Source organism: Rhinolophus sinicus, linkage group LG14 (assembly GCF_036562045.2).
Source record: "Rhinolophus sinicus isolate RSC01 linkage group LG14, ASM3656204v1, whole genome shotgun sequence".
In the NCBI taxonomy this organism is placed as follows: domain Eukaryota; kingdom Metazoa; phylum Chordata; class Mammalia; order Chiroptera; family Rhinolophidae; genus Rhinolophus; species Rhinolophus sinicus.
This window is the reverse complement of record NC_133763.1, coordinates 5,468,232-5,494,590: the sequence shown is the minus strand read 5'-3', so window position 1 is coordinate 5,494,590 and position 26,359 is coordinate 5,468,232. Positions and strand designations below refer to the sequence as shown.

The 26,359-nt window shown below is 37.1% G+C and overlaps 1 protein-coding gene and 1 long non-coding RNA gene across 4 annotated transcripts in view; one reads left to right on the top strand and one right to left on the bottom strand.

Moving 5' to 3' along the window:
- Positions 1-26,359, bottom strand: part of LOC109444085 (uncharacterized) — an 816,445-nt gene that overhangs the window by 754,147 nt on the left and 35,939 nt on the right. The gene's annotated exons all lie outside the window — the stretch shown is intronic.
- The window catches only part of PKIA (cAMP-dependent protein kinase inhibitor alpha), a 64,175-nt gene that overhangs the window by 30,464 nt on the left and 7,352 nt on the right, over positions 1-26,359 (top strand). Inside the window, exon 2 of one of the 3 annotated variants that reach the window (XM_019725652.2) lies at positions 8,944-9,069. The exons of 1 other annotated variant lie outside the window; for it this stretch is intronic. The gene's annotated coding sequence lies outside the window, so the exon portion shown is untranslated. Of the gene's footprint in view, positions 1-8,943; positions 9,070-21,110; positions 21,190-26,359 lie in introns of those variants that run through there. One more of the 3 variants, XM_019725671.2, reaches the window with a different exon arrangement.

The window sequence follows — 26,359 nt, the reverse complement described above, 5'->3', positions numbered from 1 at the left end:
AATTAGAGAAATAGCAAAGAAGAATGAATGCAGTGCCAATTAGCATAACTATTAATGAGAAGCCATGTTTGGGGGGTATTACAGCAGAAGAGGGATAGAAATCATAATGGTTTAGTTTGAGGAAAGCTATAGTACATAAATGGAACGACAAATGGCACTAGAGATAAGTTTCCAGGGACTCAATATAGTTCACACACACCCATGGACATGAGCAACTAGTAGTAAAGGGAATCAAACGGTTCCATTTCTGGACCAGTCAGGTTATCAGAATGAAGTAACAACAGCATGTTTATCTCAGTAAGTTCTTAGTCTTTCTTTGTTTATTTTGCTAGAATATGAGATTATTTCAGTAAAAAGCATTCCAACGACTGCAGCATTATGGGACATGAAACGTAACAAGAACTCAGGGCAGGGAAGGAAATGAATAAAGAAAGAAGGAAAAAGAATGAAGGAGCTGAAGAGGTATTACTTGGCCATCAGACGCCACGAGGGTTTATCTGTGCTCTTGCTGAGTCTTCAGAACGCTCTTGTCAGGGTGGTACTCATGTGCCCATTTTCGAGACAAGTAACTGAGGCTGTTCAGCTACAGGCTGCACTTCATTATCTGCCAGGTTTGCAGCCTGGGGTGGGGATCGTCACGTCTGGCATTTCAACCCCAGTCCAGTCAAGACCTGGTGGAGTCCCTGTTATGGAAACATAGAGTTTTGACCCCAATTTTGAGCACATTAAAATGGCACTTGTCCTTCTCCAGGATGACAGCGTGTTTCCAGAAGAACTGTAATTCTTCCCCCGGAACAATTTTTTTCAGTTGTTTGGGCCAACTAAAGGCTTTGATTGCTTTTTATATTAGCCAAGCCCTGGAATTACATGCAAAATGCCATGCAAATTTTGTTTGTTTAATTTACTTATTTTTAGGGCAGGAATACAGAGCCGTCATCAGATCCTCAAAATGGAATCAAATTGTCTAATGGTTTACATTAAATGAGGTAATGAATGCCTCTTCTGGATCCAAGTACTATTATAATTCTTTTTAATCCTTACCATGTCCCTGAAATATCTATTATGACCAATTAACAGTAAGGGAACTGAGGCACAAGAAGTCCAAGAAAGTGACAAGGGTGGAATTCAAACAGGTCAGCGTCAGTCTTTACCACCACTAAATCCACACCCTGCACAGCCTCTCACTGAGAATAATCCAAATAAATATTTATTTCCTTCACCTTGGGGACAAAGAACAGAGGTATGTGAAAGACACGAACAATCGCCAAGCAGGATCTGCACTAGGACAGATTAGTTTTACCATAAATGATACCGCCATGCTCGTCAGCAGCTACTGAATATTCATATCGTTCTGGGAGCTGAGCCCGAAGTACTGCCAGGCATTCTCTTCCTTACGTCGCACATATATACTACCAAGCGTGGACAGTAGCTAGTATAGCTGTGCTAAGGCGATCAAAACAACATGACCACATTCCAGCAGTGACAGTGGGAACGTTGCCTGGGCTGATGGTGAATTTTGACCAAGACATTAAGGAGAAGAGCCGGGCCTCGGGCATCGTGGGGAGACTGACAAGCTATTCCTGGTGGGGAGAAGGCACTGATGAAGCCCTGTACTGCGGAAGACCTCTGGGCCCTCATAACCCAAACACTGAGGTTCTGATGCAAATGGAAGGGAGACTTCTTCTTGCAGTTTGAAAAAAAGAAAAGAAACTGTTATCTCTGCATCTCTTCGTGTTTGAGCATGACTGTTTTGCAGATGTGTGGAAATGACTGACCCAGATTCTCTTTCGGGCCTGGAATAAATATCCGTATCACAGAGGGAGAGTCCGTGGAGCAGTTATCCCACATCCACAGATATATTTCCCAACTTTTTGTGTGTGTTTTACACTGTGGAAAAACAAACAACAGTAACACCAAAAACTCATTTCCTCTTACCTATAGATATTATTAATAAAATCAAGAAAACCCAACTTAATATATGTATGCTAAAGTATAAATGAAATCTTAATTCTCTTAATTGTTTCTATGAAATTGTATTCATTCCTACCACATATATTGTCAAGCAAAGATTTCTGGTAGTACTATAATATAGTATCAATGTGATAACCTAGCTCACCTTTGTTCTCCATTTAAATAAGAATAAGTCACACAAATCTTTTTGCAGGAATATCACAATTAACCCACAAAGATCACCTATAATTCTGTCTGCTCTGCTCTCACACAGCTGTGGTATCATTTTCACTTTCACTACTCATGTCTTATACTTGTTAAAATAGCCAGTATACAAATCATTTCCTGATCACCACATGGGTAATGCTGATTCTATCTGCAGTTCAGAGATATTAGCCTGTACAAGGAGGGCGGAGTCTGGGGACTTACCGGGAAAACAGTGCTTCCTTTTTGCACTTTCAGAAGAGTAAATTTGTAAATATGTGTTACTGATTAAAGAAAATTTACTTATCTAACATTATGTGACACTGTCTTTTAAATTAATCATAGCATGTAAATTTGACTATAAGCTGCCTTTTTTCATCCACCAGGGGAAACAAAAAAAATATTTTGTGCAAAAAGAAAAGGTTTTCCTATCTACATCTTAAATCATTGCTCTCCTCTGATTGGAAAGTTCATTCTGATTAGGATGCATTTTATATCTCACTGAAATCTTTTGACAGCAGTCATCCCTTTGAGTAAAGATTTACCTCACATTGAAATATCTGAAAGATATGAACAGTAATAGCTGAAGTGATAAATATCACTAATACTGACACTGGATTCGTCAAGGAGAATCTGACAGCAATGCATATAGACAGTGGAAGAACAAGAATCATTTTTAACTAAATATTGCCTTGATATGTAGGCCATTGATTGGCTAAGAAATAGCGTGAATGACATGAGAACAGGTTTCATTCACGTCAAAGAAGCAGAGAATGTGCAGGTTACTAACAGTTATGAGGCGTGTCCTCACAGTCTTGAAGGATACAGAGCGCTTGTATGCATTCCTGAATTTAACCCCATCCTTCCGTAACAGTGTTACCCTGTTGGCAGATGGGAAACGGGCTCACAAAGAACGGTGGGTAACACTGAGCAGCAAAACCTAAACTGATCTAATTCCAGAGCACAACTCTTCCCGCCACATCAGTGTGGGTCTTTATCTCTTTGAGAACTGATGAACTCTATGAGCCTTTTTCTAGCAAAACGCATAACACACCACGAGGGATACAGCAGTACAAATCTCCCTGAATAACTGGTGTCTTTAGACTTGTTTCTGCTGGTAGATCTGGGAAATTGCTTTCCTCTGACATAGTGTGTTTTCCATGATTTCTCAGCAGACTTTCCTAAATTATCCAGATCACAAAACTGGCTTTGCTTTAAGTCTAAAGAAAAAAAAAAAAAAAAAGTAAGCTTACTTAACTATATGTAGGTGCCAGATGTTGAGTATATATTCAACCTCTGCCAGGGTTCAAGCTAAGCTGTGTCCACAAATTGTCCATTGTACAATGACTTCTTCCTGATATAGCGAAGTAGACATAACTTCATAATTATAGGGAAAAAAGAGAGAACTATGCTCCTGTCCACGGCAGCACGCTGGCGTCCGACCCCACTGCCCCAGGCTAATTCTTTCTCCCTTCTGCTGCCTCTAGGACAAAGAGAAGGTTTTTGTGACTGTCTCTCACAATCCTCTCTACTCCACATGCGTCTTACATACACCTAGGCCTTCTCAAGCAGTGACTCTGTGCCAGGCAGCCTTAAGATCAGTTGTACCCATAGGTACACACTTTTGAACTCCACAGGTAGGGTCCTTGCAGACAGTGGAGCATCATGGTTAAAAGAGTTGGTGCCGATAGCAGCTCTCCTGAGTCCAAACCCTGCCTACACCCCTGACTAGCTGTGTAACCTTGGAGAAGTAAGTCACCGAAGCCCCTTAAAAGCATCAGGTTTCTCATCTGGAAAATGGGATAATAAACACACTACTCCATAGGAATAACACGTAAATTCACGAAACGTGAGATGGTGCATGTGAAGTATTAGCACAGTGCCTGACTCTTCTTAGTAATAGTTGATTATTAATTATTCACTTTGTATTCCCAACCTCAGCTCAGTTCCTAATATATCATAGTTTTTCAGCCAATATTTACTGGCTTGAACTAGTTCTGAAATTTCAGCAATGCGTCGAACAGCACAGTAGTCACCACAGCTATCACTTCTCCCACAGAAAGGGAGAACAGACAGAAGAAGTCAACTACCATATCCCCTTTTCTTACGCTAACCCTTTCATCCAGCGCCCAGTAATAAAATAATATTCCTGAACCCCAGCAAGTTGGAGAATTTGTCAAATCAACAATTTGAAAGGAATTGGGCTTCCCTAATCTAGGGCGTCCCAGGACCTCAGGGTCACCAAGCAGTCTAGTTGAGACTAATAATGATAGTTAATCAACCAACTATTCATGAGCTCATCGGGCTTTTGAAAATGTATTACCCACCCTTCATAGCAGCAAAGCTGTCGTGTTTTTGTAAGAAACTCAACAGTCAAGGTAAACTTTTAAAAAGCCCAAATCAGATCATATTCTTGGCTTCCTTCTAAGCTTTAAAGGCAATCTGTTGTGAAGAGACTAACACATAAATCACCAAGGAAGGCTTCCAGGCACCAAGTGCTCAGGCCACGTCCTACGTCTGTCCCCAACCTTCATCCGGTCCTGGGGACAGGTGCCTTTTTCAAGCCCTCAGATGCCACGGGCTTGGACTGTTGCTGCCTCATAGCCCTGCATTTGCTGATCCTTTGACCTCGTCCAATTTCCCTCTGGTCATGAAGGTCTCAGTTAAAACGCCATCACTACTATATTGACCAAAGAAACCTGCCTCCTCAGTGCCCCTCTAGTCCATTATCCAGTTGTGTTTCTGTTACTGCATGAAATCTGTTTACATGTTTACTCTGCCCCCTCCCCACCTCTGGGGGATTTGCTTAAGAGTAAGAATGTTGTGCTTTCTTGTTCACCAACCGGTCTGCCAAGGCTTTCAATAGAGACCAGTGCATGGAAGGTGCTTGGGAAAAGTGTGCTGAATAAGCAAGTAAATACATGAATGAAGAAAAAAAATATATAAAACACTCAAGCAAGACGACTGCTCTTTCAAAAGAACAGAGTAATGTAATAAGAAATAATTTCATTCAAGAAGAATCAATTCTATTTAGTGACTGATACACAACTTAGTAGTTCCTATTCAATACGAAATGTTCCATTGCTTTCTGGTACTTTCTAAGGACTTAAATTTTTCTCACTTTAAGGCCCATCAGTAAGCCATTCTTTAACTTGCCTATTCCAAGTTTCCAGTATTAACTCGACCAGGGACATCAGCAATTAATGATTGTGTGACCTTGGGCAAATTACAGTTAACCTCTCACTGCCTCACTTTTCTCATTTCTACTATGGGAATAATAAGGCTTATCTCAAAGGTTTATGAGGAGGCTGAGCTCCATATACTCGTATAAAAGTGTCCTAGAATAGTGCCTGGCACATGGTAAGCATTCCAGAAGGACTGACTGCTGCTGCTACTAGTATTACTATTGTGAAACTGAAACGTTGAAAAGAATCCTTCATACAGGTTTATGCTTCACTGCAGAGAAATGAAAGGGAGCCAGTAAAGAGACACTGAGGTAGAAGATTATGAAGGTGTAAAAGCACAGAAGCATAAAGCCAAAGCGTGTTCGGTTTGTTTTCTGTTTGCTTTTTTAAAGAGGGAAAGAGCCCAGAAATGGGAGGACAAAAAATATACACTGACGGTGCTGACAGGGAGATGGCTGGTGACCTTCAGAGGTGAAATTTCAGGGCAGTGGGCAAGCAGGGTGGGGTGAGAGAAGCCAGATGGAACTAAATTGTAGAGTAAGTGGGACGTGAGGAAGTGGAAACAATATACGAAGGTAATTTTGAAAAGCTCAGCCATGAAGTGGGTAAAGAATGTATGTGGGAACAGGGGAGGGTTTCATGTGGCATGTATACTTTTAAGTAGGAGCTGCTATTCTAGAATAAGTTTGAGTTTTGATGGGAATAATTCTTACGGAGGAGATGGGCTGTGGAAAATGCATTGCTGTGAAGTTACTTGAGAAGATGAGAGAAAATGGAATACCCACTCTATGTAGTACAAATGGCCTTTCCACTTTAACTCACGTAACAAAAGGGAATACAAAGATCAGTGCAAATGCTAATGAAGTAATGGACTTGACAGTGCCTACTTACTAACTTCTGTTTTCTTAATGAAATATGACGCAACTCTCAGCTGAGAGCAAGGGAAGTAGAGAGGATAGAGGGAAATCTGAGGAGAGTGGGAAAGGCTTATTATTATTCCGCTCTTGGTGTTCCCTGAGTCTGTGAGTGCCCATAATGAAATACAGTTTCCAATACATTGGGTATTACCTGTTACCAGGAAAGATTTGAACTGAGTTCACTGCTTTCCCGTGCAACCTAGATTTGTCCTCTGTCTTTTTTGTTTGCCTTATGTACTTGTTCCATAACAATTGATTTAATAAGTGAATTAATAAGTGAGTGCATGGATGAAGGATTAAATGCTACTTTTTTTTTTTTAAGATTTTATTGGGGAAGGGGAACAGGACTCTATTAGGGAACAGTGTGTACTTCCAGGACTCCTTTTCCAAGTCAAGTTGTTGTCCTTCCAATCCTAGCCGTGGAGGGTGCCACTCAGCCTCAAGCTGCTGTCCCTCCAGTCTCAGCTGTGGAGGGCGCAGCTCAGCTCCAGGTCCAGTTGCCATTGCTAGTTGCAGGGGGTGCAGCCCACCATCCCTTCTGGGAATCGAACCGGCAACCTTGTGGTTGAGAGCCCACTGGCCCATGTGGGAATCGAACCGGCAGCCCTCGGAGTCAGGAGCATGGAGCTCCAACTGCCTGAGCCACTGGGCCGGCCCTAAATGCTACTTTTTGAGAAGGTAGAACAAATATGACACAGTGGAGCAGATGAGAAGAGTCAGTGGGAAAAAAAAAATGGCCACCTGACATGTGTGTCCAGGGACAGCCCAGGAAGAATTGCTCTGTTTTGAAAAACACAAAGGAAAATGTGTTGAACAACTTATTTACATTATTTTTAAAGTTAAGGAGAAAATTCCCAGATGACTTCCATATTTGGCACCAATAAAAAATAATGTGGGATTAACCATATTAAAGATAGAATGTTGAATTACAATGACATTAAATAACAGCCTATAGTCTAAATTTATGGAACATTTCTGAGTGGGCTGATAAAATGTCAGATGGTCAGTGACCTTTAAATAGCAAAGACAGAGAAATGGACTTTCCTACATTCTATTGTGCCTCCTAGTAAAATGCTTGGTAATCTACATAGAGCTACAAAGCTTTACATCATATGGTTATTAGGATTCTATTGTGTCAGATTTCCCGTGATAATCAAATTTTGTCACGGAAGGGATTTTTAAAAGTAACACACATGCCAGTATCATTGGCAACCGCAAGTGCCAACGAACTCTAATTGAAATTGATGAACATAATGAAATGATAGTATCATTTCCATGTGAGGTTTTGGAAAGTGGGTAGGAAATGTATAAAAATGAGGGTTGAAAGAACATCATTTTGATAACATAAAAGGCATTTACTAAAGTTGTTATAGCATTTTGCATTAAAATTTCACTGTGCTTTAGACATTGCCTACAATCAATGTTTCTGAAAATCTCTGCCCTCTGAGGTGGAATCACCCAGGCACACACTAGTCACATAAACGATTAAGCACTGAAAAGCAATTCAGCATTTAAAGACAACTTGCTTTGATTTATTCAGTGGGTTCTTGCAAAAAGGTGCTAACCAAGAATTATTGCTCCTTGAACTGGAGTTACAAATCCTTTCAGAGTTACTTAGTTTCTTTCATCAACATCAATATCAATCAAGGTAAAGAAAAGTTACAAATTCATTAAGAAATACTGGCACATAATCCCAAACAATTTATAACCATCTAGCAATCCAGTGCTCCTTACAGAGCTGTCACTGGGACAAGCCGCAAGATATAGCACATTATGTATCCCTCCCAGATCCTAATGTTTTTAAACATATAGGGAAGAGCATAACCTTGAAGAGAGAATAATGGCCAATGGATAAAAGAAAGGCGAGATAGTGCCATTTGTTTTCCATGAATGATGGTGTGGAATTTATGGGCCAATGGCCTGGAACAGGTGTGACTATAATTTCAGGAGACCTAATTACTCAGAAAACTGCTACCATTGTTTTGGAAACACAACCACGGGACTCTATTGCTTCACTTGCTGCAGACTTTCCATTTACCCCGAATATCTAACTTTCATCACTCATTGGCAGTCAACAGATGTACTCTCTCCCCGCCACCCCATCACAAAAGGAGATGCACACGCGTGCACGTGCGAGAGCAGGGGCACACTCACACACACTCACACACTCACACACACACATTTTGCACATGACAATGCTTGAGAAGACGAGCTCATAGGGCACGTATCAAAGGATATTGTGCATTAAAGCTCTCTGGGCAATATCCTTCTGCAAGTTCCTATGTTTATGAATAAGTTTAGTCAAATTAATAATTTCCTGAAAAGCTAAGTGAAGACTAACCAAAGGAAGTAAATATTAAACAAAAAGACTTAGGAAACTTGCCTTTTTTGTCATCACTTTGTGTCTTAATGAACAAAGAATAATTGGGCTTTTTCTGAAGCCTTTGCTTGGCTGGAAGCCCCAAAATGCAACCTGTGCTTTTGTCATAATGTGTTCACTTTGTGAACTTATAAACCATGGATTTATAAGGTTTATCCATGGTTTATCCAAACTTATAAACCATGGATTTCCCTTAAGTTATTATACTGTTTAGAAAAATGTTTGTTTGAACATTTACTTCAGACTTTAAAAAACTGAGATCTATATGTTTAGATAATGTCCCTTTGTCTTACTGTCTCCATTTCAGTTTCCTGAGTTTCTGGGACTGGTTATCCCCAAAGGAGTGATTTCTAGTAGAAGTCTGAAGGCCTGATCAAAGAAAAAAAAAATCCAGTATAGCCAATGAATTAAGGACAAGAAGGTTTCCACTCAGGTACGAACACTTGATATCATATATTCAACCACCTTAAATAAAGTGTGCTGCTAGCTGGATATGGTATGTCTGCTTCAGAAAAGATGGACCTATCACCTACCCTACAAAGAAGCTGTTTGCAATTCCCTTGGAGGTTGTGGTGTTTATCAGAGAGGGCCTTGGAGGAAAAAGAATACAATAATAGTATGATGCTTTTTTCCATTTTTAGCTCATCGTAGCCAAGGACACACAGTGATCTCGGAGCCTGTGGTTTAATCCCAGGAGGTCAGGCATGTGGACCAGAAGATTAACCCTTCTGGCGTTTTCCCCTAAGACAAATCATTTTCATAGATTGTCACCACGATCTTCTCATTGGTTCCCGAAATTAAGGGCCATGATGGCATCTTCCAAGTGGGAAACAGCCCAGGCAATGGGGTGAGGAAATTGGCTTGGTTCTGGTGGCGCATACCGAGTCTCAGTCTTGGCACAAGGTTAGTGCACATAGGAAGTTAAAAGGGAGGAGAAAGGGGCTTGGGAAACAGGAGATGTTTTTATTTACCTATGTGCTCGTATGTCAAACTAACCATATCATTTTCATTAGCAATTAGAGATAAAAATTGAGGGCCAAGGGCATAATGAAAGTGTCCCATTATATGGCAAGACAAAAGATACTAGTGACATCAAAATCAGGGCCTGTCCATCTCATTCGCAGTTATGTCCTCCATGGTTAGCACAGCACTTTACCCCCTAGTTGGAAGTCAATATGAAGACACACATGTTGGATGACTGATAGATGAATGACTGATAGATGAATGAACGAAAAAGACTTAATATGGTAGAAAAGGTATTTATCCTTGTATGGCCTTGTTTGTTTACTTCTGTATTCTGAGGACCCAGCACTATGACACATGCAATGTAAGCAATCAAATTTGTGGAAAGAGCAGATGAGTCCCCATGATTCTAAGGATAATTATAAAACTGACAGAGCCCCCATATTTGCCGAGGTCTATAGAGAGTAATCATGAGATGAATGCCTGGGTCTCAGACTATTGGTATATCTGACAGAATTTATCTAGTTGTCACCATGTACATACGTATTATCCCATTACATGTAGGCATAGGACCTACATCAGACATACTATTAAATGACTTAAATATGGATAGCAAATCTCCCGATAAGCTTCTGTGACATATTATTTGCAAAACACAATTTTTAGACCATTTTTGTCATGACAAAGTTAAGGACACCTTCAGAATCACTACCCTGTTTCCCTGAAAATAAGACCTAGCCGGACTATCAGCTGTAATGCGTCTTTTGGAGCAAAAACTAATATAAGACCCGGTATTACATTATATTATATAATATTATATTATACGCAGTATTATATTATATTACATTGTATTATATTATATTATATTACATTACATTACATTATACCCAGTCTTATATTATATTAAAATAAGATCAGGTCTTATATTAATTTTTGCTCCAAAAGATGCCTTAGAGCTGATGGTCCAGCTAGGTCTTATTTTGGGGAAACACGGTAGCTGCTAAAATTGCTATTTATACTTTTCCATAGGTACGTAGTGCAACCATAGCATGGCAGCAGCTATTTCTCTGTAATCTGCTGTTGCTGTCTTCTGCATTCCCAAGGGGGACAAATTCATTTTATTAAAGAGAGAAATGTAAAATTCAACATAAGCAGTTTCCAGAAAACCATCACATACACACACACGCACACACACACACACACACACACACACACACTAGCTCTCTCTCTCGCTTTCTCTCTCTCTTTTCTATTTGAAAAATAGAAAATAGAGGTTTCGAGGTACTGGGGTTTTTTCCTAATGATGGTTTTATTTTATTTTGTTTTTTACTCTATCAAATGTTTCCAAATTTGGTGAAGTCCTCTGTATTAGAAAAAATATATATCAAAAATCATAGGCATGAACATAAGTTCCTAGAGAAATTTGAATTGGAATTGATGTACATTGGCATGAAATTCGTAAGACAAAAAAAGTATAAGGAATACTCAAAGTAGGAACTCAAAATAGTTGCATATGTTTATCTGTAAGGTCTATGACCAACTATACATATTTCCAAACCGAAATGTAACGTTATAAAATCACATTCCATGTCAGGCCATATAACAACTGGGCAATTCAATAAGTAAATTAAAATAATTCCTATTTTCAACAATTTCTTCAATCAACACTTAGAAACATGAAAACCATATCTTTAACCCCAAGAAAGCTGATCAGTTATTAGCTAAAGCAAAGGGCTATCCTACTGGCCTACACCTGGTTATAAATAGCAGCGAGACTTGAAAACACCCCTGGACACTGAATTGACTTGCTATATATAGCTTTTCCTTTCTCTAAAGGCTTTCAGAAGAATGCCCTCCTTTGTGAAAACGTGGTCTTTGTAAAGTCACATGGACAGTAAGGTCAGTGACTTTTAGACCTTGAAAAGATTTGAAATATTTCCCTTACTCTGGGAAACCACATCTGGGAGGCATGCAAACTGAAGCCCAGTGAAATTAAATATTTTGCCCAACCTCCAATGGCAAACAAGTAGTAACGATGGCACTCAAACCTCTGTCTTCTAAATCCCCTAACCTTGGCCTATAACAGATTGCAGTAACGACTTAGTTTCATTTTCCCCAACACCACAATGTTCCCTCTATGCTTCTTTCAGAAGGATGATAACATTATCTGTAAACTTTAGCTATCACTACATTTTAAAAATTTTGTTTTTTGCAACAGATTTTGAAATGCTATTTCTATATGAACAACATGCAACAGCATTTTCCTTCCTTCCTGGAACACCTTTCCCTGCATGTATGGTCTTTCTCTATTGAACTATTGTATTACCATAAGCACAGAAACATATTCTAGTAGAGGAGATAGTTTCGGGGGCCAGAAGGTGGGGACTCCAGTGGACATGAAGGGAGATGGAGCAAGAGAATAGAAATCTGATTTGTTTGAAAAAAATTAATGGCACGTTAGATAACGTTTCTTAATTGAAGTCCCAGGTTAACTCTTGTTGTTTACATGGCCACAGACTCGGGAGTAAACCAAGCAACAAGATTTCTGTGTTCCACCACTTCATATTAATCACCTAATTTTTTTTAATAAATAAGAAAAAGACTTGCATTTATTTTCCCTGTTTGCTTGCACTTTAATAAGTTGATACATGGCATGTGATCTCAATAGTTCTGATTAAGGGGGATTTTGTGTGTGTGTGTGTGTGTGTGTGTGTGTGTGTACACGTGTGTGCACACATGCATACTTGCAGTTGCTATCAACTAGAGTGCTGCCTTTGCAACCAATGAAATAAAATTCTCAATAAAAAGTTATTATTGTCTAGACAAAAATCAGATATGACAGTGGGGCCAGCCATTTGAAAATTTAAAAGTCACCCCAGGTGATTTATGCATGCAGCAAGGTTGAAGGTCTCTCTTCAGATGAAGCACCAGATGGACGTATAACCAAGCATGGCTCTAATTTCATATCTGAAACCTGTTTTATTTAGAGCTCTTTGGCAAGTGCTTGTTCTATTTGTTTTTATAGTCTTTGCTTGTGCTACAAAAATGGCCAAAGTTGGTGTGAATGAATGAAGTGATATGTAAAAATGAAAGCCTGGAAGATAGGATAAGCACGAGGTCTTCTAATCATCACTCAAATAAGTATGGTTGACACAAACGTTACGGAAATTAGATAAAAACATTAATCATTCATAGTGCTGAAATTAAAATCTTCTAATTATGTCAGTACAAAAGAAATCCTAGTTGGTACAAGGTAATGAATCCAAGAATTTTTATTTGTTAAATATTTACTTAGTACCCTGCAATGTGCATATAACCCTTTTCTGAAATTTGGAGTACAAACTGGAAAAACAGAAACTCTTCACTCAAGTAGTTCATATTGCAGTCAATGAAAAGTGTCTATTTTGAGATCTTCCAATTTCTCAGTTCATTGTAATTTCATTATCAGATAGGTTGTTTTTTATTTGTTAAAACTGTTGTTTAGCACTTTAAGTAGTTTCTTGAATGTTTCTGATAATGATAATTTCCAATACTGGTAATAGAGTTGGTAGTAAAGACACTGGATATTAATAGTAAAGTGATTTTGATAATCTACAAAATGTCATATTTTCCAGATAACTTGCCTTCTAGACAAAAATACGCTTATTTATCTTTTCATTCTATAAAAATTTGCTTTGTTTTATTAATATAGTGATTTTACATCTTTTAATCATATTTTGAGATATTTCATTCAGTGCATTATCTCATTTTGAAACTGTCTATTAATATGTACATTATATACTACGTAGATTATTATTTATATATATTTATATTTCTTAATGGCTAGATTAATACTCTCTTATTTACTTAAATTTATATAATTTCTATTGTTCTTCAGCATTCCCTTTTCTCTCTAGAGCTTATCCTACTGACTTCAAAAAGTCTGAAAATCCCATTGAAAGTGAATGTATGGAAAATCCTTTAACATATAGTGATGGTAGAGAAAAACAACATTAAACTTTGTGCTGAAAATCATTCCATTAATAAAGAGCTTAGTTAATAATTCTAACATTCAGACATATAATAAGGATGAAAAACATTAATTATAATACTGAGCAATGACATGTTCAATAAAGGGAGATATTAAATACTATATGGGAAACTAGTATCTGCAAAGCAGATAAATTGGCAAAGATTATTCATATATTTAAAATATGTTCAAACATAGTCATAGCAACTGTTTTTCTTTTTGCCTGAAAAGAGGCATATTGGAGTGTTTAGGCACTATTTCAACTGGAATAGATAGTTAGACACTATGCAGGAAACACTTGGTTGCAGAAGAGCAGATGTTTGCATGTATGTCAATGTCTGTGTGTGTTTAATTAATGCATTTTCATTCCTTCAGGAAGGAAAAGAAGGCCAAATTTACTTTAAATGTGGCATTGGGATATGCTAAACTATGTTCTTAGGCTTTGTTGCTGTTGCTGTTCCTTTAGCTAATTCACCAAATAGTGTCATGCTGTGTCATTCATCCAAGTTAGAAATCAAGAAGAATGCCGGATTCCCATTGTAGGGTCCGCTACCTTCCTGCTCCCCATTCAGTAAGTCAGGAACCCCTGGCTCTCCTATACCACACAGCTCCCTCCGATACACACCTATTCTCTCACTCTCTGGACCTTAGGCTCCTAGGGAAGTCACATCTAGTTCACTGAGAGCAGGACCATTTTTAAACCTTCCTCAGTCCTAGGTAATTGCACTTTTGGAAGTTTTACACTATGTCTTATCAAACATATTAAAAGGCACCCAAATCACATATTCAATGTAATTTATAGACAACTACTATATGAGAGCTGAGTAACATGGCAGTTGAGGAGATGCACTAATATGAGTGTTCAAAATATTAAGCAAGTTTTTAATTTCAGTTTTGCAGATTTTTTTCATATTGTAGAATTATTTTTTTCAGATAATTTTGTAAGTCCTTCTCAAACTCATAGCCCCTAGTGAGTGTGTTTTTACTGTCACAAAGCTGAACAGCTAAGACAGTGAGACCTCTGAAAATGAGGAGCATCGCTTGGATGAGGAGACCACATAGGTGGGAGGTGGAAAGCAAAGTGTTTATAGAACAAATACAGGAATCAAGGAAGAGGTGGTGTCAAGTAATATTATGTGTATCAGATGGTAATATTAAAAAGCCAGGTTCTGTAGGGATGGCAATAAAATATCACCCTACAGAGTAATGTCTCAAAACAGCATGGGAACTACTGCATATTTATTTAAAAACAAATATTGAGGGCAAACCATTCACAGAAAACAAAATTTAGTATGTTCCAAGACAAATGTGGAAAATGGCAACTGATTTTGTAAGCAGTTAAATAAGCTCCCAGTTTCATGACTTAATGTTTCTAAACCTTTGTTATTTCATCTTTAAAACTGAGATGAGAATACTTGTTTGATACAGTTGTTGAGAAATTTAAATTATAAATTCACATAAATGTCTTAGTGTACCTGGCAAATATGTGCTATTTTTGTTATTATTGATAATGTACTGGTAAACAAAAGCTTTTTTGCTATTCTTACAGGCATTGTTAGACCTTGGAACAGACCAAAAAATAAAAATACTAATGTGCTTGATTTGACCTTTCATTGTAATTGCAAAGGTGGAAAAGTTAATAATGAGTTTTTTCCAGAAGAAATGTGTCAGTGTCCTAACATCCTTTCAAAAGCTAAATATTTGTTTGATGTAGGGAAAAAATAGTCTTAGTTTAGAGATGGCATAGATTTTTAAAAGTATCTTTCCTCCTTGGACTCTATCTACCATGTTTCCCAAAAATAAGACCTAGCCAGACCATCAGCTCTAATGCGTCTTTTGGAGCAAAAATTAATATAAGACCTAGCATTATATTACATTACATTACATTACATTACATTACATTACATTACATTACATTACATACATTACATTATACCCGGTCTTATAGTAAGACCGGGTCTTATATTAATTTTTGCTCCAAAAGACGCATTAGAGTTGATGGTCCAGCTAGGTCTTATTTTGGGGAAACACATTTAGAAAGCACTGTATTGCATAATAGAGAACAGCATCAGCCCCAGGCTCTAAATAGAGGCTTTCGTGCTGTGGATGAAATAACCCCAGGTCCCCTTTCTGACATCAGTACCATCACAGACTGTGTAAGACATGGCCACGTCCATGAACCTCCCTCTGCTTTAGTTTCTCCATCTCTAATGTGCAAGTGGTATTACTTGTCACTTGCCAACCAGCGGTACTTCTTCAGCTAATTGACTGTCTCAGCAGGGATGTTGCAAAGATTAGCTGATAAATGATTTATAAACCCTTTGAAATATTAAATAAATGATGTAAAAAGCCCTAACAAGAGAAGGACAGAACAAATCAGTCCATGCATGAATTTGCTACTTCAGTCACATATTTTTTTTTTATCAAAACTTAAAAAGAGGTAGCCCTCAATCAAGTGATAATAGGATGGATTACTAGGAATTCTAGAGTGCTTTCTGTCACTGTTATTTTTTTTTTCTTTCAAATCCTCTGTTATAATTAAGAATACACAAAAGAAAACATGTATTCGAGGAAATGATTACAGTTCCTCTACTTCAGCTGATTAAAAGTCTTGCAAGACAGAAAAATGAACTGAATAGAAATAAGGAAACGTGCTTTCTCAGCCGACTTTTACTATTAATAATGGTATAACCTTGAAAATTTTTCTTAACCAATAAGGGTATTGAGTAAGATCATTAAAAACAGATCTACCAAATACTTTTTGTAGATGGAAGAACAACATACAAAATCCTTTGCGAAGCACTTGTGAGGCACTCAAAAACCGAAGTCCCAGATCTCAAGGCAAATATACAGAGAAAACAACATGAAAATAATTCTTACCTAGTGCCAAAATGAAACACTATAATAAAGTTATTCATTATACCTGGATGGGGGATGGGGAATGGCTTATAAATGAGGCTTGAAAGACGAGGATGATTTCATCACTGAGAGAGAAGGGCATTCCAGGCAGAGAAAGCAGCATGAGGAAACTAAAAGGAAAACACCAGAGATAGTCCCAACTCTTGGCTATGATGGAACCTGACTGCACACAGGAGAGAGTAGGGAAGGAGACTAGTCAAGTTGGGAGGCTTCAAATTCTAGTGGGACCTGCCAAAAATTGAACTACGTTTTGTGGGTTTCCAGGGGCCACTGAGAATTGTTGAGCACTTTATGTTTTATCAACTCAACTCCGGTGACAGTGTAAAGAGTAAGTTGGAGAAGAATAGATTTAAATAAGTGAGTAGTTAGCCCAAAACTGCAATAGTCAAGAAAGAGATGATGAAGGTAATGACCAGAAAAAAAAGAATGGAAATGAAAATTAAAGTGACATGGAATGGACCGAATTCAAACAATGAAGTTTAAAAAATGACTGGATGTGAAGAATGAGTGAGATGGTGCAACTGAAGACAATTCTAAGATTTCCATCCTAGGTGCCCGAGAAGATAGTTGTGATCATACACTAAACCATGAAGAGAATGACTAGTTGTGAGAGGGAAGGTGGCGATGCAGCAAGAGATTCTATTTTGAACTTACTAAACTTGGGTTTTCGTGGGGAATCAATGGTGGAATACCAACAGGCAGTAAAAACTCTCAAACTACAATTCAGAAAAATATCAGTCCCCAAATGTATAGATTTGATAGTCACATATATGCAGGTGGCAGTTAAGGCTATTGGGGTAAATGTGATTACCACACAGAACATAAAGAACAAGAAAGAGAATAAAGAGTGTTTAAGTGGGGAAAAGAAAAAGAAGACATGTAAGAAGAAGATTATGGAGGAACCAAGAGTACAGTATCTGTGGCAGTCAAGGAACAAAAATATTTCAAGAGAGGAGTGATATTGTAAAATGCTGTATACAATTGGATACAGATCATTGTTGTGAAAAGGCCATTGAATGTTGTGATTATAACAGTTTTTCTTCAAGCAAACAATTTTAGGAAATTAATAGATATATGAGTCAAATTTCAAAGGAATTAAAAATAAAGCAATGTAGAGGAAGCAGGAACAATTAGTATCCACCTCTATTCCTGTAAGTTTGGGAGTAAGTAACAAATAAAACAGGTGAGAATATTAAAGAACATACAGGGTTAAAAGATGTCATATATTTTATAACGGGGAAAATGTAAGCCATTTTATAGGCATTGGAGAAATAGAGAAAACAAACTCTGGAAGCACAAGGCAGAATTGAAGAACGATGACGAGAAAGAAGATAAAATCAAGAGCACCGGTCAGGAGTTACTGGTGGGCACATGGACTCTTGAATCAAGAGTGGGATGACTTGTGTGTGATGATACAGGAGAATTAATTTATGTAGGATGACCCTGATCTTCATAAAGTCCATAGGCAAGATGCTCTCTGAAAAGTGAGAAAGTAAAATATAGAAGACTGAAGAAGCACAGAAAAATAAAGCAATTGTTGTTGTTAGCTGTGGTAAAGAGGTCTGCTAGAAACAAGCAAAGGGATTTATGAGTCACTTGCCTAATTAGACAGCAAAAATATATCCAAAAGGAAGATAGCCTGTGTGCTTCTGGCTTCTTAACATTTATAGGCTGAGTTCTCATTATAAAGTTTTGATTTGTTAAGCACTGTGGAAAGAAAGAACAGGATTTGAATGTTGGCTAAAGAAAGTTTGAGAGAAGACATTAAGTAATGATACAATTGACTAGGTTATTAATTTACAAAACAATATGAAAATGTGCCCATGTCAAAAAAGGAAGATTATATATATACAGATCTCACACACACACACACGGAATGAAGGCATAAGGGTCGCAATGATCACATCGAGGATCAGAAATAAATTGATGAGAAGGAATAGATTGAGAGGAACAATCATGAGTATCAAATATTGGAACTTTCTTGAATGAGAATTTTTATTACACAGTTCAAATCAGGGAAGTCGTGAAGAACTTCCCCCAACTAAAGTAGATTGGCTATTTATGCTCTCTAGTAGTATGAGTCAAAAACTGATAGTGAAAACATTAAAACATAGCCTATTTCTTTCTCAATATTGGGAAAAATTTATTCTGGCAATGTTTTGTGATAAAAAGATCAATGCCTTGGGTTTAGAATAAAAAAGTTGTGGCGTGACCTAGTTAATACCTGTTGACGTATCTCTGTGATACTACTCAGTACGTGAGGCCACTTTTTTAAGTGTGCTTTTGATAGGACACTGTCCACACTCCTCTGAAGTGTCACAAAGGTCCCTTTTACAGCAGGTGGCACTCCAGAGCATGCCATGCCATGACCTGGTGTCGGAACCGTAACTGCCTGAACAGAGGTGACTTGTGGACATTTTCAAATTATCTTGTTGCTAATAAGAGTTATGGTTCTTGATTTTCTCTTTGCTGTTATTCACTCCGAAGTGTGACTAGAAAATAGACCAACTCAAGTGGAAAGGGAGCTGAAGCAGCGTCCATTTCTGGAATCTTGTCCTGCGCTCATGAGACTTAGTTCAGAGCCCTCTGGTTTGTGAGGTTAAGAAGATTTTTTGGAAATAAGGTACCAGGTTGTTTTTAAGATTGTCATATCCTTATACAGGAAAAGAAAGGAGGGGGAAAAAGGATAATATTTAGCATGGGAATAGATCAGTTGATACTTCCATAGTATTTTAGGAGTTAAATATTTGCTTAGTTAAACTCTTTACACAAGGATTTCCTTCTGGAATCTATAGTGTTCCTTGGATAGATTTCTTTTCACTACATCATTCTCAAAATTTGGTCCCCAGATTTCTGCATGTTCCCCCAAAGCATTTCAGTCAGTCCCTGAGACACTTTCAATAGGTTCACAAGTTTAAAATAATTTTCACAATGACACTCAAGCTATCTGCCCTATTCACTCGTCTGACAATTGCACTACAGTGCAAAAGCATGGTGGGTGGGGGCGGGGGCGGGAAATGCTGACACCTCAGTGCTAATCCAGTCAGTGACACCAAACTCTACTAGTAACCCTGACATTTTTCACCAGCACACACTCACAGAATTTCTTAAATGCAAGATTTACCTAAAGAATGAACTTGATGAAGCAGTAAAAAAAATAAGAGCTTTGTCAAATCTCGACCTTAAGTACAGGTCTTTTTAAAATTCTGTGTGATAAGATGGGAAGTCGCATAAGGCACTTCTGTCACCTACCAAAGTGCACAGTTGTCTCAAGGAAAGCACTTGTGCGACTGCTTTGGATTGAGAACAAAACTAGCCACTTTTTTCGTGAATCACCATTTTGACTTGAAAGAACAACTGACAGGCAAACTGGATTTTCAAACTTGGATATTTGGCAGAGATTTTCTTGAAAAGGAACAAAGTGAGCTTGTCACTTCAAGGGAAGCAAATCCAACTGTATCTGGTGCCAACATCTGAGCTTTCAAACAAAAATCACAATTTTGGAAAACTTTTATCCGCCCCTGTGAACTTGTCAATTTCCCAATTCATAAAGGCTTTTCTGGTGAAATAGGTGGCTTTACTAACAAATGTAATATTGTTTAATGAAATATGATAGAATTTGGAAATTTTGTGTAATCCAATAAACGAATATTTACCAAATGACCAATGCTTGATGTTAATAAATATATATGTATCGGTAAAAGATCCATTTAAAGTGCAAAGTATACAATAGATATTAATAAAATAAGAGTATGGAAAGCATATTAATATGGTTTTAGATTCCACACTGCAAAATTTTTAAAAATCCACAATGATCCCAAAAGGCTATTAAAATCCTCCTCATGTTTCCAAATTAAAAAAAAAAAAAAATCTGTGTGCGGCCAGATTTTCTTCATATACCTCAGCTAAAACAACATATTGAGACAGATTGATTGTAGAAGCAGATATGAGAAACCAGATGTCTTTTATTAAGCCAGCCATTTGCAAAATTAAGCCAGAGAATTGCAAAATGTAAAACAGCACCATTCTTGTCATTTTTTTTTCTTTGCTTTGGAAAATACATTTCATTTCATTAAAAATATTTATGGAAACATATAATGCTTAATTATATGTTTTTAAGTAATTAATAAACATTTAATTGTTTTCAGTTTTAATTTCTCATATGGTAAATATTGGCAAATATAACCATAGAAACAAAAGCTCACTGGACTTCTCAGTAATTTTTGAGAATGTAATGAAAATCTGAGATCAAAACACTTCAGAAACACTAATGGAGACCAACCACACACAGTCATTTACTTAAGGGCTTTTAACACTTCACATGATTTAATAAAGTAACAGTTGACAAGTTATATAATTGCGCTTGTAGTAATGGGACAGGAAGGATTTTCCTTCTCTTTTAAACTTAAAATAAACCCTATCGTTCATATTAGAGAGAAAGAAGTCTGCAGTGCCTGCGGATGGCATTCTCTCCATTCTTTCTTCCAAGTCTGTGAGTCTCATTTCATGTGTCCCCATTTACAGGAGTAAAATTAGCATGTTATCCAGTCACCATTTGGCTCATGACTCAATGTCACTATAAAAATCGTTTTAGCAGCTTCATAGGCCCTATTTCTAGGATACATCTATGTGGAACACTTCAATTTGTTTCATGTAGGAGACGTAAGTACACACTTTTCCTAGCCTTGGGCAATCTACCTAAAGCTAAATTCTACTAGAGGAAAATCTTCGGGTTTATTTTCTCAAATAATTTCTGTAGATGATATTTAAAAAGATAGAGGGCAAAAAGAAGGCAAAGACCAACACAGATCATGAATCTCAGTTTAGAAAGCCATTATACAAATGAAGAATTTTTAGAATACCAGTACATTGTTTCTTTCGTTAAAGAATGAGAAAGTGAGGCTTTTTTTTTTAAGAAGGAGGAAGACAAAAAGCAAGCTTATTTCTTAGTCATGAATTTTGATTGGATTTTTAGATACCAATATTTAGAGATTTATACTTTAATCTACCTTGAAATAATACAGTATTTAAATAATAAAGTGTCATTTTTGCTCTGTATTTGGACTGAATCATAGCATAACTGGTTCTTTTGTATGACTGGGTACAAAAAAATGTAACACCATATTATCTTGTTTATATTCAATAATGCCATTTGTCATGTCTAGAAAATTCTAATTATATAGCAACATACACAGGGAAAACTCGAGTGAAGAATCAAAGCCCACTTTTGGTAAATATTCTAGGTTTTATTCTGATTATTTTTATATGGCCAGAAGCTGCGTTAATTGCTACTTTATTAACCCTCAACCAGAGGTTGACATTTATTAGATTTTTTTTTTTTTTTACTTTTGTCATTTTGAGGCGAATATCTGTCAGAAATAATCACTTGACAACAGTTTCCCTGGAATTTCTGAGCAAAAGTTCAAGTCGTTTTATAGTGGCATTTTTGGTGTGAAAGATATTTCCAGTCTCCGGTCATCATAGCATTAAATTGCAGAGCTGTGTCTGCATGTTTAACGGAAAGAAAAAATAACATAGCTGCCATGTGTGTAAAATAACTATTTTGAGCACTTAATGGGAATTCAGTAAAAGAACTCTAATCATGGAGAGAGAGAAAAAATATAGAGTTCACAGCAACTATATATTCTGTTTAAAAATATAATTGGATTCTTCCTTCATTCACCTATTGGTATATGTACTATTTGTCAGTTATTGTTCTTTTTTACTGAAAAATAAGTCTATTGTCTGGAGAAAGAAAATGTAATAAAAACGAAATAGTACTTCTACAATAGTAACTATTATAATAATTATTATAATGGCTACTACCATGTTTCCCCGAAAATAAGACCTAGCCAGATAATCAGCTCTAATGCCTCTTTTGGAGCAAAAATTTATATAAGACCTGGTATTATATTATATTATTTATATTATATTATATTATACCCAGTCTTATATTAAAATAAGACCAGGTCTTACATTAATTTTTGCTCCAAAAGACGCATTAGAGCTGATTGTCTGGCTCGGTCTTATCTTCCGGTAAACACGGTATAATTGAATGCCCAATATTTAGTTTCTATCTTACCTTTAAGGTTTAAAATTGGATGCACATCAATCTAGCAAATATATTTCATAAACACTTAAGGGGAAACATTTACAGGAATTAGCTCTTCTCACAATCATCATTATCTTTCACTCAATTCAATTAAATCTATATGCACACATTTTAAAGGTGGACACAATGCACATTTCCACCTTTCACAACCCTGTTTCTTGTTTCCTGTGCTCATTACTTAGGAATACACTAAGTGAAAATTCAAATTAAGTTGTTGGCTCCCATCTCATAAGGGGAATTAACCACCAGGATTTTTTTTTCACATTCTCAGATATGCATGTCATAACAGAGTATACCTTCTTTAAATTCAAATATCCTCATGGACAATGTCACCACTTTTTTCTGTATCATTCTTGATATTTCAAATCTCCTTAAAACTGTTATCAGAAAAATGAATTACATGTAAATCCTCAGTGCATATGCAATATTATAGTCTACATTAAAAAAAAATGATAATGGCAAGAAACAAGGACCTTTATTGCAAAATATCATGTTTTTATGTAAAACTCACAGACCTGGGCGTAAGTCATAGTTATGTGTATTATTTAGCAGTCACTGAACATCTCAGAGACTTACTGTCTTTATCTGAAAATGAGGACATTTTCACCTACTTTGTAGCATTGCTATCAGATGAGACATATCAGTTGTGCTTTTTTTAAGCCCTATGTTTTGAAAAGCCATAAAGAGACTTAGTGAAAGACAATCAGTGATTGTGAGAAGAGCTCATTCCTGTTAACTTCACCTCCCCGAAAGTTTTATGAGATATATACCAGGGGTGCCAAAAAAATGTATACAAGTGGACACTTTGGTTAACGTTGCTCAAGCAGTAGTTCACTGTCATCAGAAGTGTCTGGACGCTGATGGTAACCACTCTGAGCACCTTTTGTAATTGCAGAGGTCAAATGTGACTTGTATTCATCTTTTGTTATCGGTATATATTGAGTATTACAATTTTTAATACAGTTTTCCTTTTTTAAAATGCGTATACATTTTTTTGGCACCCTCTGTATTTGCTAGGTTGATGGGCATGTCCAATTCTAAATCTTTATAGTAGGTGAGAAACTAAATGCTCTGTTGGTTAATGGTGGTGAAGTAGATAATGAAAATATCTTTATACCTAACAGCACTGAATTACCCCAAGGTCAAAAACTTTGTTCAAAATCCTGACTTATTCACAGACAGGCAACTTGGTAAAGCAGAAAAAGTTGCCTGGGATTTTGCAGACCTTCATTCTAGACATTTAATTAATTTTGTGAAGATGGGCAAATCACTTGAATTACCTAGTGCTCAGATTCTTCACCTATAAAAACTAATGGATTTTTAGGATTTGGTAATTTAGTATCATTAGGGAATAGGGAAGTTCTCAGAGCCTACCGATGAAAAGTGATTAATATATTTCTTCCACATTGTTCAGTTCTATTCAACATACTTTTGCTTAGCACTGACAATGTGCAAAGGACTCTGCTAGGAATTGTATGTAATTAAAACATTAACAAAATGCAGGTCCTGTCTTGTAAGAGGTTGTGAGCTGTCTAGAAGGAGAAGTCACCATAATGTTAGTTAAAATGAAGAGTCCTGTACAGGCACAAACCAAGGCCCGTGGGAGCGCTAGCTGAAGAGATAGGGAAAAGAATACAAAGAGAAGATGATATTTGGCTGGATTTTGAAGGCTGAATCCACTTCAACAAGCAAGTTCGTTAGGAGAAGGCATTCCTAGTGGAATCACAGACTTGAACAAATGCACCAGCAGCTCTGGGAAATATTGTGCATTGTTCTGCAACATACTTAAGTACGAGAGTGGGTGGTTGAAATTTAAGCAGCAAAAGTGAGTTCTTCCCAGATCGTGGAATAACTCAGCAATAATCCTGGTGAGAGTTGTTCCTATGTTTTACAAGAAATAAATATGAGGGACATCAAATAAAGACCAACATGACCTGGGCAAGTGAGTAGACATGGATATCGAGCGGAAGAAATAAGTAAAAAGATGCTCCAACACAGTGTGTTAATGAGGCCATTTTCTCTATTTGTGTGTTTTGTTGTTGTTTTGTTTGATTTTATTGAATTTGAAATGCTTGTGCAAAACCAAGTGGGAACACCTATTCAGCAGCAGTGGTGCTTGTGCGGGGGGAGGTTGGGAGAACAGTCTGAAGAGGGGGTGCACACTTTTGTACTCTCCGTATAAGGTATTAGATGCCACGGGATTAGATGAGTTAGTCAAGTCAGAAAGTAAAGAAAGTCAAGAATTGGTCCTAAGTCCCTAAAAATGTGACCTCACTTCAACAGATGACCCTAGGAATAGAAATCTGTGAAGAACGCAAAGGTCGAGTAGGAAGGATCCAGGATAGTAAGGTATCATGGAAACTAAGAAAGCGACAGCTGTTTGTTTTTTTGTTTTTATCAGCACCTACCTACCATGTGCCAAACATTGTGTTAGGCTCTTTAGATACATAATCCAAAGAAATTCTCATAGCTGCCTTGAGAACTAAGAATATTGATCACAATTGATACATGAAGACCTGAGTACTCAGCAATTAGACATAGCATAACAAGGAAAGGAAAAGTCTAGATTTGAATAATAAGAAACTCTCCTCTACAACTTGCTATATGTGCGGGGAGAGTTTCAAGGAGACTGTACCTGGCAGTGTCATGCACTGTACAGAACTCAAATAGGATGGGCACTCACGTAAAAACTTTAACATTAAGCTGTTACTTAATATTAACACCGGTCATTGCGAAGATCTATAAGAAAGAAGTCTCCACGAAATAAACTATATAAAAGCCAATGAAATACAAATTCTGAAGATTTGTTCAAAGAAAGTGAAAAATAAAAACAGCTGAACCCTTCTGAGAAGTTTAGTGAAGGAAAGAGATTAGTTGGAGCAAAGATGAATGAAAGTTGAGGAAAGAGTATTTGTTTGAATGGTTAGTGGTTAGTTCTTTTTTTTTTTTTTTTTTTTTTTTTTTTTTTTTTTTTTTAGTAAAATCCAGAGGAGAAAGAAGACTCAAATTTATGAGGAACAAAAAAAAAAAAAAAAGGATGGAGCAAGGTCCTATAGGAGATGATAGGAAACAGAATCAAGAACATGCCTAAAAAAGAAAGAATAGTGATTTACAGAGAATTGTGTTGGAGAGAGGAAGAGAGTTAAGAGAACTTGCAGCAGATGTCCTATATCTTCTCAGAAAAAGAAGATGCAGTTATCTCTTAGGGCAGGTAGTGTCTCATTGTGTGGACTGGAAAGGGTTTGGAATCCTTCCCACAGAGAAAAGCTTAAGGAAGAGTCAACTAGAGGTGAACAAAAGAATTTCCCAACAACTCACAGTGTATGCTAATAATAGTGTCAAAAATTTCTAGTGGAGCCAATTGGCACAATTTTGTGACTTTTTCTGGTAACACTTGGCCTCCTAGTAATGAGATCAGAGAAAGTGTGTGGTGCTGTTTTCCCAGGTGAGGCTTAGGAAGGTCAAGGGGACCGCAGATCAAAGGGACTTCTTGATTCTAATTAGAAGCTACACGAAGTGGTGGGCAATTGAGCCAGACAGGATCTAGAGAAAGTAAAATAAAAAGGGTTAAAAGAATTAAAGATATGACCAATGTGAAGAACAGATTCATTAAGAGAAAGAGGAAAAGAAAAAGAATAGGTGATTATGGCCACAGAAGGGAATTTCCAAGTTCAAGATTTTAGAACTGAGATCGTTTTAAACGATCATTGTCTTTACCTC